The following is a 12,582-nucleotide window of genomic DNA, read 5'->3' as shown; positions in this document are numbered from 1 at the left end:
AGGGAAAGGGCTAGGTGTGGAGATAGGCGCCAGCCCTGAGGGGTTAGAGCTTCGGGCTTCTATGGGGAATGGGGCAGCTGCAGAGCCGGATGTCTCAGCTGGCCTGCAGCTTGTTTCAATGTTATCTTTGGGAGCAGGGTCCGAGCATCAGGTGTCAGGTCGTTGTGGCCTGGTCTGTCCTGTTCTGTGGGTTCCAGAGCCTCTGTGCCTGCAGGGCGCTTCCAGTAATTTTCTAGTCCTGAGGATAAAGGGTCCTAAACAAATAGTGTCAGTCATGCTTGGGGGCCTAGCCAGCTCTGGGAAAGGGGGCCTGAGAAAGTGGCTTTTGTCCTGTTGGTAACCCTTTGCTTCCCGGGTCGTGGGCAGGGGCAGCAGCACTTGGGTTCTGCGCCAGCGGTTACTTCAGAAGGATTCCAGCCTGTGCTCCACGTGGGCAGTGAGCTGCGTCAGTGCTGGGCACCAGCACCTGTGCTCCTGCTCTTTACCACGTCCCAGGGACTAGGAAGTACTGGCGCCTTGGGTCACCTCGGATGAGCGCTGCCTTACAGTCTGCTACTGTTGTGCGTGGTTCCTCAGCCCTTGCTCTCAGGCCGGCCAGGTCAGAGCGGTTTCTGTTCAGATCAGCTAACCACCCTTCTTCAGAAAAGTTTCACTTGCCGTAGAGAGTAGCAGGCATGGCTGCTGCTAACAAATGCTATCAATAACGGGCAGGGGTGATATGTAGGGTTCAAGGCCTTTCATTTCCGTCCTTTGAAAGCCCATGAAAGTGTAGACAGGAGAGCACATGTGGAACTGTTGAGGCTCTGGCCCGTGTGGGTGAACTAACCCTGTTTCTCCACACCCGTCTGCCCGCTCTGAGGAGCCTTGTCTTCCTAATGCAGTGTTCGCTTTGGCCGAAGTTTGTGTGTCAGTGATTTCAGCCATTTGGTTTATTATATTTGCGTCATTTGGGAGCGAATTCCAGGGACCTCACAATTCCGCTTCTTTTCTACTTGAAAATGGCTTTAATTAAAACAACTGTAAGGTCTGGCCAAGTGTTATTTCTAAGGAAGGAGCCTTCCCTGTGGCCTAACTCTTACAAAGCCACATATTACACCGTATAAAGTTGGAGGTCTTTACCCAATCTAAGCAATGTAACAAATAACGAGCACTTCTTTTTTTTTTTTCTGCATCCTTGGAATAGCAATGACCAGTGCAGGCACTGGGGACCAATGTCTTACCTTTCACTGGCTAAGGCCTCCAGATGCCACAGACATTGCTGCTTGTTTACCACAACCATCCCACTACCCCGCTCACCCGCTTCTCCTTGCTCGCAAAATCCCAGCTCTGTTCCACAGAGAGTGAGTGTGCCCAGTTCCAGGAAATGAGTCATTATTGGTTTAAACTCATCCTGTAATCTCTCTTCCCCACCAGGGACAAGGGGTAGGCAGGTGACCCAGCTATGACCTGTGACAAGCGAAGAGGCCTGGGGAGAGGGCTTGGCAGAGGTGTGGGGGGAAACAGTCCTCCCCGATTAAAAAGAGGGAGACAAGAAGAGATAGCTCCTCTCTTCTTCCTCCTGCTGTGAGAACTTGAGGTGAATTCCAGAGCTCCCTGGACATCATTCTTTTTTATTTGAAATGGATTTAAATACTATGTGGAGTTATGGAAAAGGGAAGCCAAGAAATGGGCAAAGAAGCATCCCCGTTGCTAGCCAGTCCTGGAGCAGCCTCCTTCCAGACTTGCTTTGTGCAAGAATTAAATGCCCTCATTGTTTAAGCCGCTTTTAGTTAAGTATTCCATTACTTGCAGCCAAACGCCCCCAGACACATGTGACTTCACAGAACTGACTACGCTCAGGAACATTTATAAGCAACACTCTACCCCAGCTCTACAGAAACACCCTCACCTCTGCCTGCTGGTTAAGCCATGGCTCCGTTGTTAAATACAGTTGAAGATCCAAGAATGTTGTAAAAGCAAAGTGTTTTAATTCTTTTGGTTTTCTAGCACCCTGGCAAAGTGAAATAATATAAATAAAATGGTTTTTAAATAACTAATCTGTGAAAAAGAGAATGGTGGTATTCACGAATAGTCATTTTAACATTTTCTTCCTTAAATTATTTTTCACCCTTTCTGGCTCAGCATTCCAGGTCTTAACTGGGTCAGCCGTGGGGAATTATTGGAGCCCGACCATAAACAGTCTCTACTAGTGGCTAAGGCAGTCCCCGTGTTGTTTTTATATTGCTGTCAAAGCTCACCTGCAATTAGGAAAATCCCAAATATTCTTCACTCTTTAGGGCTTGGCATTTTTTAATCTTATTTGCCTATCACTTTGGTGTCTTATCCATTTTTATTACTAGAAGCTTAAATTTCTTCTGCTTTTAATACATTCATCACAGTTTTTCTTTTTCTCAACCCATTCATATATTTATAGCCTGTGTCCCTGAAAATGCAGGAATTTGGCTAAACCTCATTTTAGCCAAATGGGGGGACTGCTAGGTCAAATGGGTAGATGACAACACTGTCATTTAAGGAACCAACTACCAAGTGGACACCTTCAGTCCCCCAGGTTTTCTGTTTTTCATATTTTTGCCTGAGAGTACAATTACAGTGTTTGGGTTCAAACCAGCTCCAACATTTTGTAATAAGCAAACTCCTGACATTTTGTAATAAGCAAAAAAAGTCATAAACTACCATTTGCTCAGAGCCTAAAACAAGTCATGCAGCCAGCCTAAGTGGAATAAGCACACCATTCTCTCCATTCTGAGTTTTAGGTTTTAAGTCGGCCAAGGCAGGTGTAGTCGCTGACAGTCAATACGGCCTTATTTGCTAACCACATGAATCGGGGATGGGCTTGGGGTTGGGGGTGGGAGAGAGGATCAGAGTGAAGGAAAAAGAGCAGGGACCAAGTTAGGAAATAAGTACTTGCAGTGAATTCAGTCAGTGCAGAATTTGTAGGCCGACAACCATTTCCACAAGTGGTTTATTGAACTGATTTTCAGATTCCCCGTAGAGCACTGAGTGCAGCAAGAAAGATGAATAATTTATCTCCTGCATCACTGGAGCAAAACCACCAGTGTGAACCATGTTTATGAAATTCAGCAAGCACATCCGAGTCAGGCCTGTGCCAGCCCATATCTGCCGCCCTCTTGAAACCTAGCCTGTGAGGAGGGGCTTCGAAGTCATCTCGATTGTGCCCCATGGGATTTTAATTTTTGGAGGTGACTGGGTGGTAACACAAAGAAGTTGCTGCCATTGAGAGAATACTGGTGTTACATTTGCCAAGAGAGGGGGGCGTGCCACACCTGGCAGAGCTACATGGGGAAACAGCAGGTGTGATTCGCAGACAGCAGCAGTGAGGGGCAAGCCTGGCCCAGAACCTCTCTTGTTTGCCACAAGAGAGGCAAGGCATGGGGGGGAGGCTTAGGCTTGACTAGTTTGAGTAATGTCGCAGGCTCCGGACTATGGGGGTGGTCCCCGCCGTGTGCTACCCAGCCCTGGGTGGGTAGGGCGGAGGAATATTGGCCTGGTGTGTGAGAATTAGGCAAAGGAGGTGGTTGTGGGTATGGACTCGTGATTGTTTGGAGGATTTGTAACATGATTTGCCTGCACCCACTGAAGCTGGTTCACAGAGGAGATGTGAAACACCTTGTCCATTACTTTGGCCCTGTGAATGACTAATGGGTGTCAAATAGACAAATATAGAATCTAAGAAGACACAGAATGAAAATCCACATGACTAGGCCAGTTCACTGCAAATCAACACTCTTACATGAAAGTACCACCTAGAAACTATACTGCATACCAACGAGCAGGTGGAAAACCAACCACTTAGCTATTCTGGGTTTTAGTTATAAAAATGTGTAGTAAAGAATTTGGCCTTGCTGAAAGAGAGGGCTGTTCTGCCTTCACCCACAGCCTCTGGGATTAGTGTGTCACACCTGGTAGGACTGTCCTTGTTTAGGGCACAGGATGGCCACGCTGGATCTTAGAGTGGGGACTGGCCTCTCCAGAAAGACCAGCTGCAATTGAGGGTGGGGCTTGGTGTCACGTAGTGTCTGGCCTGTTTCAGGCTTCAAACCACACAGGCAACCAGTGAGTCATGGCTACCTCACAAAGCCGGATTAAAAACTCTGGACACTGACACTCAGGGGAGCTGCCCCTGTGGGCAGCGCTCCACGGACTGTCACACACAAAGGCCAGGAGGACGGCGCGTCCGAACTCTGCAGGAGAGGACACTGGAAGCCCCGAATCCAGAGCCCTCCCCGACTCTGCCCACGCATCTCTTCCTTTGGCTGATTTTAATCCATACAGTTTCCCTGCGGCCAATCAGAGCCATGAATATAAAAGCTCTCGGTGAGCCTTCCCAGCCCTTCTGGTGACTTTATCAAGCCTGGTGGTGATTTTAGGGACTCCCCCAAACATGTACTTGGTGTTAGAAGTAAAGACAGTCTTGGCAACTGAACCTGAACCTTTGCATTTTCTGACTCCAGGCAAAAAGTATATACACATGCATTGCACATAGACAAAATTTATAAGATATTAAGTAAAAAATGGAAAGTTCTCCTGTCCTCTCTGGCTTCACCCGTCCCAATCATCTACAGGATCTCACTGTTAACTATTTTTTCCTGGCTTATCATCTAGATGTTTTCTTTCTTTCTTTCTTTTTTTTTTTTAAGGTTTACTTTATTCTCACTCAGAGCACAGGGGAAGGGGAAGAGAGAGGGACACCAGTCGGCTGCCTCCTGCCTGTGCTCCCCTCCGCAGGGGATGGAGCCTGGACCCAGGGCAAGTGCCCTGACTGGGAATCGAACTGGCAACCTTTTGGTTACTGGACGACATTCCAACCAACTGAGCCATCCGGGTCAGACCTCATCTAGACATTTTCTGCACAAATGTAAACACATGTTTACATATATACACATGTTTTTATGATAAATGAGATTGTCCTCTAGAGCCAGTTCTGAAACTTCCTGTTACCCCTTGAACCTGAGGAGCAGTCCTGCGTCAGCACCACTGGGCCCACCCCTGTGCTTTTGGGTGGCCGCACCGTCGTGAGCAGAGAATCAAGTCTCAGGGTTCTTGTCAGGTTACATACTCTCACACACATGCAGCTCTTGGGGCATTGCTGACACAAAATAGCCACAAAGCACGCCACGCTTACCAGTATCTCTTTGTTTACTTGCCAGCCCTCTATTGTATACGTTGCTATTTCTAATTGTTCCATTATTCTAGCAAGGTTGTAATGAATATCCTTGAACTTGCATTGACACATTTACATCTAGGATAAATCCTTAGGAGTGGAACTGCTTTGTCAAAGAGTATGTACATTTACCATTTTGCTAGACGATGTTGAATTGCTCTCTGAAATTGTTGTGCCAATTTAGACCCCTTGGCCCTGTGTGCTATGCCTGACTCCCCTTACTTGCAAATACTGAGCATTATCATACTTTTTAGCCTTTGTCAGTCCGTTGGGGTTTTTTAATTACATCTCATAGTAGTTTGGTTTGTATTTATTTAATTATTGTGAGGATGAGTATTTTGTAATACATTTACTCATTTACTTTATATTTATAGTACTTTTTCTTCCAGCTGCTTAATGCACGGGCTTTGATTTCATTTGGTTTAAGCAAACTTTCTGTGCCCTTTGAAACTGATGTCTTGAATGAGAATCAGGCAAAATGAAAGGACACCTGCGTGCTCCCCGCCAGCGCCAGCACTTCCGCACCATCGGGACTTCCCCTGTGGCTCTAAACTTGCTTTAAAAAAAAGGGCAAAGCAAAATGAAAACAATAGGCTGGAAAGAGGTACTAATTTTCTCTGGTTGATTGAGGGCTCTTGTTTGTTTATTTCTTTCACCTAAATAGAAATCCCTCCCTTTATTTCAGCTTATATGCATTTCTCCTGAATGGAAACCAGCCCACTAAGAACTGAATCTTTTTTATTCTTTAATGTAAACCAATCAAATGAGTAAATATTCTGTTACATCTCACCCAGCATAAGCAGTGGTTGATAGCAAACTGGTAACAACTTTTGTCGCTATTGGTATGTTTTTGGATTACTTTACTGAAAGCAGGTTGACTTGTGTGTTGTTCCAAAGATATATTCTCACCGTCAATAGTATAATTGCCAGAGGGAAAGGAGGGGTTGGGGTGGAGCAGAAGAGGGGAAAGGAGGGAAAGTGGTGATGGAGGGAGACTTGACTTGGGGTGGTGAACACAACTGGATATACAGAAGAGGTATTATAGAACTGTACACTGCAACATATATCATTTTCTTAACCAATGTCACCCCAATAAATTCAATTTTTAAAAGGTATATATTTTTTAAGGGTTTTATTTATTTTCGGAGAGAAGAGAGGGAGAGAAACATTGATTGGTTGCTTACTGTTTACCCCCAAATGGGGACCCAGCCGGCAACCCAGGCATGTGCCCCGACAGGGAATCCAACCGAGACCCTTTGGCCCTCAGGCCAGCGCTCAATCCAATGAGCCACAAGAGCCAGGGAAAAAGATACATCCTTGATTTTCAAGTGAATTTCACATTTTGCAAAGAACACTTGGTTAAACTCCTCAGAAATTTGATTTCTCCAAAAAGGAGAGACTCTAATACATGGCCCTGCCTTTCTTTAAATCTCCTTTTCTTTCAAAACTGACCCCTGGTAAGCACCCCAAATGGGTCTTGTTTTCAACTGTACACCGTCTTCCTTCCCTCCTTCCCATTTCTCAAAACTTGTAACACTCAGTATCTGATTATACACATACTGGCTCATTTAACATATTTGTGTACATCTATAGCCATCCTTTTTTCCTGCTAAGTTGTAAAACTCCTAAAGATTAGGTGCTCTATTAGTTATGAATTTTTACATAATGAATTACCGCTAAATTTAGCAACTTAAAACAGCAGTAAACATTTATTATCTAGCATAGTTTCTATAGGCCAGAAATTTTTTGACATCCGCTTAGCTGGGCTGCCGTCATCTAAACAAAGGCCTGTGTGGAGCTGGCGGACACGCCTCTAAGACAGGGCACTCTCGTCACTGCCCAGTCGATACTCTGTGGGTTCTCACCAAGGGGACTTCTCCATAGACCTACTCAAGAATCTTCATGCCAAGTCGTCTGGCTTCCCCCAAAGTGAGCTATCCAAGAATAGGCAAGGTGAAAGCCAAGGTATCTTTTATGAACTAGCCTCAGAAGTCAGACATTTATCCCTGTATTTCTTATTGACCGGCCCTGTACAAGCCAGGAATCACATGTGGCCGCCCTGGAGGCTGGCTGCCATGGAGACCCTGTCTTTTATTCATTCTTTACATAAATCATAGATCTTGGCATGGGTATAATCATTTAAAGATTCCAACTATGCAGAAATGCTGCAATAAATCAGGAAACTGGTTATTTTAATTATAATTGATGACATGTGTAAACGGACAAGTCTTAGGTCAGTGTACAGGGAAGTGTCTCCATGACAGAGATTTGCATGCGAGAAGTTCATGGTGAGGAGCCCTGTGAGTCACCCATTCAGGGTGTGAAGGCAGACGGATGGGGTCAGAGAGGTGGAGAACGACTTGAAGCAAAGGCCCTGGCTCAGGCCCCGGGGGGCTCCAGAGTCTGACGCCCTTCACAGTGTTAACAGCGTGGAGATTAGCAAATGTGCCTAACCAGGGTTTGTTATTTTTATTTTTTAAGCATATTAGGATTTAAATTTTATGTACTTATTCATTTTTAGAGAGAGGAGAAAGGAGGGAGAAGGAGTGGGAGAGACACATTGATGGGTTGCCTCTGGCATGCACCCCAGCTGGGGACACCCCAGGTATGTGCTCTGACTGGGAATCAAAAGGGAGACCTTCAGGACGCAGGACGGACCAACCAACTGAGCCACACCAGCCAGGGCCCGGTGACACTTTTGAGAAGAATTCTACTGTGGCTGGGTCCCTGTATGCCAAGGTTTTGGGTTCCATCCCTGGTCAGGGCACATACAAGAATCGGCCAATGAATGCATCAGTAACTGGGACAACAAATCAGTGTTTCTCTCTCTCTCTACCTATCTCACTATCTCTCTATCTCTCTCCCTCCTTCCCTCTCTCTCTCTCTAAAATCTATAAATAAAATTGAAATAATCCTGATCTCCACTGTGATAGCGTAGGCTCTGGAGCATGTTAAATCCTTTGGAAATGTAATATATTGATCTAGAAGTGACACCAAGATGCCAAGATTCCACCAGACTAAAATAAATTCAAACCCAGTTAAATAAACATGATTTCATAGCAGGCTATTTCTAAATTGTTTATTTTACATAGCCTTTATATTGGTGGCAGCTAAAATAACTAATCCTAGGGCCTGATAAGATCAACAAATTACCAAGTGCTAATTGTTTCTGCCAGGTGTAAGGCAGGAGATAAATAGCTTATAAATTAAACAGCAGCATCTGAGGGTGCCATTCCCAGACTCATGGCTGTTCTGCGCTCTCCTGCAAAATAATTTCCTCTTATCCCATAATTAGACACTTGTACCTTAAAAAAAATGCACACATTAATGAATGTAATCCTTCCATTGCCAAATTTAGAAGAGAAGAAAAAAGATAAGAGGGTCAGTAGTCCAATAAAATAAATGTTAATGACATTTCATCCTTTGGTCGTCATTGACACACCGACTGCCTGTCTTGGAACATACTTGGTCACCTGCGTACTTTTCCAAGGGACCTGCTCTCCCAGCACGGCAGTGTGTGGTCATCACAACCGGCCCTGTGCAGCCTGGCACCTTCTGGTGCCTGCTCACAGGCCCCCGCTCTCTGTTGTCATTTAGGGTCCTGCTCGGATTTACTTAGTGTTATTGTACCATTAAATGTATTCAGTGCCAGTTACTATGTCCTAACTTCACCGTGAATGTCAGTGTTTCCTCATCAGCCTCCTATCTCAAGTAAGAACTGCAGGGTTGAATATCAAACCCATTACCACAAATGCAGACAGAGTGCAATGCAGGGCAGAGGGCTGTTTTCTCTGCTTTCTTCTTCAGCCTCTGAACATCTGGTTAGAAGAGTTATCTGGATAATGTTATTTTTCACTCTGCTTGAGTCACAGTATGTCAAACGCATTAGAAATTTAAGGGGAAAATGTGTTCATTCCTTGTTATTCCATCCATTCATCCATCTACCCACCCACTTATTTATGCATGCATACATTTACTTCATCACTGATTCTTCTCATGTTTACCAAACTCTTGGTTCATACCCTGCACAGGATGGGAGATGAAAGACAAATGTGAGTCCAGCACATTTCTTTCTGTTGAGCTCAGAGGGAGAGGCCAAAGTTGTAAAATATGTACTGATTACAATAAAAAGCTGTGGGCAGGCCCCACCCGCCTTGGGCTTAGAAAGGAAGGGTCCAGAAAAGAGATGACAGGTCAAAGAGGAGCAGCAGAGAGCAGAGGTTTGCAGGCCCCATCAGAAGCAAGTAAGTGCCTGCCAGGTCTGCCCGGGGTGCCGAGTGCGGCCTGGCCAGGAGCAGCCTGCGAAGCTGAGGCGTAGCACTTGACCGGGGCTTTCCCATTTTATTCCCCGTCCCCCCGTTCCCCCCCCCCCCCAACCGGTGATGTAGGTATTTCCCCAGCTGCTCTATACAGAGGAGCAAAAATAATAGCGGAAGAAAGCCCAGCTACCCCTGTCCACTGTGACCTTGGGAAAGGAACTTGGCCTCTCTGGGCCTCAGTTTTTCCCTATGTTAAATAGAGATCAAAACAGTTTTTACCTCTTAGGCTTGTGAGGATGAAATTAATTTAAACATGTAAATACATACTTAGACTAGTGCATGAGTTCAATAAAGAACAGCTATTGCCCTGGCGGAATGGCTCGGTTGGTTGGAATGTCGTCCTGTGTACCCCAAGTTTGCAAGTTTAATTGCCAATAAGGGCTCACACCCAGACTGTGGGTTCAATCCCTGGCAGGGGTGTGTACTGGAGGTGACCAGTTGATGTTTCTCTTTCACGTGGATATTTCTCTCTCTCTCTGTCTCCCCTCCTTTCTCTCTCTCTCTCTAAAATAAATAAACATGTCCTCAGATGAGGGTTTATAAAAAATAACAACTAAAAACATACATACATACATACATACATACACACATAAAATCTATCATTACTAATCCCACTTACGAAGCTTGGTGAGTATAATTAAGTGACGCAAATCACCCAGCTACCAGGAGCAAAGCGAAGGCTCTCACTGCTTCCTTACGGTGTTTAGTGTGCCACTGAGCCACACGGGGTGACCGCCTAATCAAGACTGCGTGTAACCGTTAGTGGCACAAGGACACCAGAATGGTACTGGTGATTGGACCTTGGTTCAACAGCCTTGGTAGCAATACTTGAATTCTAGCCAAGAAAGAATTCAGAGCCAAGACTCAAATACAAGCAAAAGTTAATTTAGAAAGTCACAGTGGTAGAAGAAATGAGCCGTGGAAGAAGTGGACCAGCTGGGTTGTATGGGGCTCAGGAAACAAGTAACAGAGGGAAGAAGGGCCCTTGGAACTGAGGAGAAGGGGCCCTTGTACTGGAGGGAAGGGGAGGGGAAAGGCTTGGCCACCTTCTGGAGAGTTCGGGAAAGAATAAGGCAGTGAGGAAAGGAATGGGCGTGCTCAGAAGTGCAGAGAGCCATTCTTCATCTTGCAGGCTTTTATCTGCTTTCAAAAGGCAGGGATTTTAGGGGAGGTCCCAGGGGAGGATCTCAACAGAATATTCATCAGCTTTCCGGCTGTGTCCCCTCAGGGTCAAGGTCTCCACCAATTGATCAGCGCCTGGGCAGGGGGTCATTAGTCATAGGAGCTGGTCCTGATGTCACTCATGGAGTCACCCGGCCTGACCTTGCTGCTTCTCTGGTCCTGGAGCTGAAACACCACTGACGCCTTGATGTTATCTTTAGTTTGACCCAAACTCTGTCTCTGTGGTCAACAGACCCAAGGCTTTGTTCTAAGATGATTTGGTGTGGGTCAGAACCTCATCGTTTTGAGGGCTTACTGTTTAAGGGTCATGCAAGGGCTTGTACAGGAGTCACATGAGGCTTGTCTCGCACCCTCCTTGTTCCTCCTCTAAGGGGTCCTACCACACGGGGGAGGGTCCGAACCACACATTTTATGGTAGGAGGGGTCAGGGAGGATCCACACCACATCATGACCAGCGATATGAGAGGCTGGGGGGTCTGAACTGCATGACCAGCAATATGCTAGGGGAGGAAAGGTCGCCCTGGAGGTGAGGTCACATCTTACAATTGTCCTTTGCTAGCACACACAGCTTTCCTCCCTGGTGACCTTCAGTGCCTGACCTTGCTGTGCTCAGGCCTGTCTAACTGCCTGCTGCAGGACTAGGAAAGACTTCCTGGTCCTGGAGGAAGTAGCAGCTGAGCTGAGTTTGGGAGAAGGGCCAGGAGGTTGCCAGAGAAGCAAGTCTGTGTGTCCGAGGGCTGGGTGCAGCTGGGGCACGGAGGGGTGAGTGGGGGTGAGTGGGGCCAGCAACAGAGGGACACCCGCCGAGGGACATGGGGGCCTGGGCTGGGTCCTGAAGGCCTTGCAGATTCTTTTTTTTTTTTTTTGAGATTTTATTTATTTACTTTTAGAGAAGGGAAGGGAGGGAGAGAAATATGGATGTTAGAGAGGAACACTGATTACTTGCCTCTAGCCTGTGCCCTGACTGGGGTCTAAACCTGCAACCCAGGCACGTGCCCTGACCAGGAATCGAACCCACAACCTCTTGGCGTATGGGACAACACTCCAACCAACTAAGCCACACCAGTCAGGGCTCTTTGTTTTGGTTTTGGTGCTAGTTATGTGTTTATAAGAATGGTAAGGAAAAGTGAAACAAAAAACTTAAAAATTAGGTCATGTGTACTTACAATTTACTTACAGTTTCTCTTTAAATGACTTGCTATTTTTATTTAAATTTATTTTTAAAGGAAATTATGTATCACAACTATAAATGGTAAGCTCACAGTATCACATGGTTTTGGAACAGATTTTTTTTCTGATTTCCAAAGGCAATAAAACATGTAACCCACATTAGTTAACACCCCTAGAGGGCAAAAGAATCAATGGGCACTTCTGAAGGGAAATGTATGAACACTTACACAAGGGAAGATAAAGACCAAACTTACGAAACAACTTTTCTTTTTCTGAGCTTGGTGGGGTTCAGAATATGGATGAGTAGTATCACTTGCTTGAAATAGAAGGTGCTGGAAAACACATTCACTGAAAAAGAAGCAACGTGGTTCCAGTGCGGCCGCTGACCGTCTGTGGCTGCGGCGAGGCTCTCGGGGCGGGGCCCTCGGGCTCTCGCTGGGTAGGCGCGTCCCCGGCAGGGTGGTCACAACCTCCACGGCGGTGTCTGGGATATTCTTGCAACTTTTCTATAAATCTAAAACTATTCTGAAGTAAAAGCTTCATTAAAAAGAAAAAAGAGTTGTAGCCACAAGTTTTGTCCTTGACATTGAGAAATCAAAGAGAGTTAAAAGCAGAATCACTTTCTCATTCCACTTTCTAATGCCCCCTCCTCATCCCACTGAAAATCATCCCAGGGACCCCCCCCTCCCCTGGCACCCAGGGCAGGCTCCTGTGGCGCACGAAGCCTTG

The sequence above is a fragment of the Artibeus jamaicensis genome, unplaced genomic scaffold (assembly GCF_021234435.1).
Source record: "Artibeus jamaicensis isolate MK-2021 breed Jamaican fruit bat unplaced genomic scaffold, CSHL_Jam_final contig_391, whole genome shotgun sequence".
Classification (NCBI taxonomy): domain Eukaryota; kingdom Metazoa; phylum Chordata; class Mammalia; order Chiroptera; family Phyllostomidae; genus Artibeus; species Artibeus jamaicensis.
The sequence above is the reverse complement of the archived record's forward strand: the minus strand, read 5'-3'. Positions refer to the sequence as shown.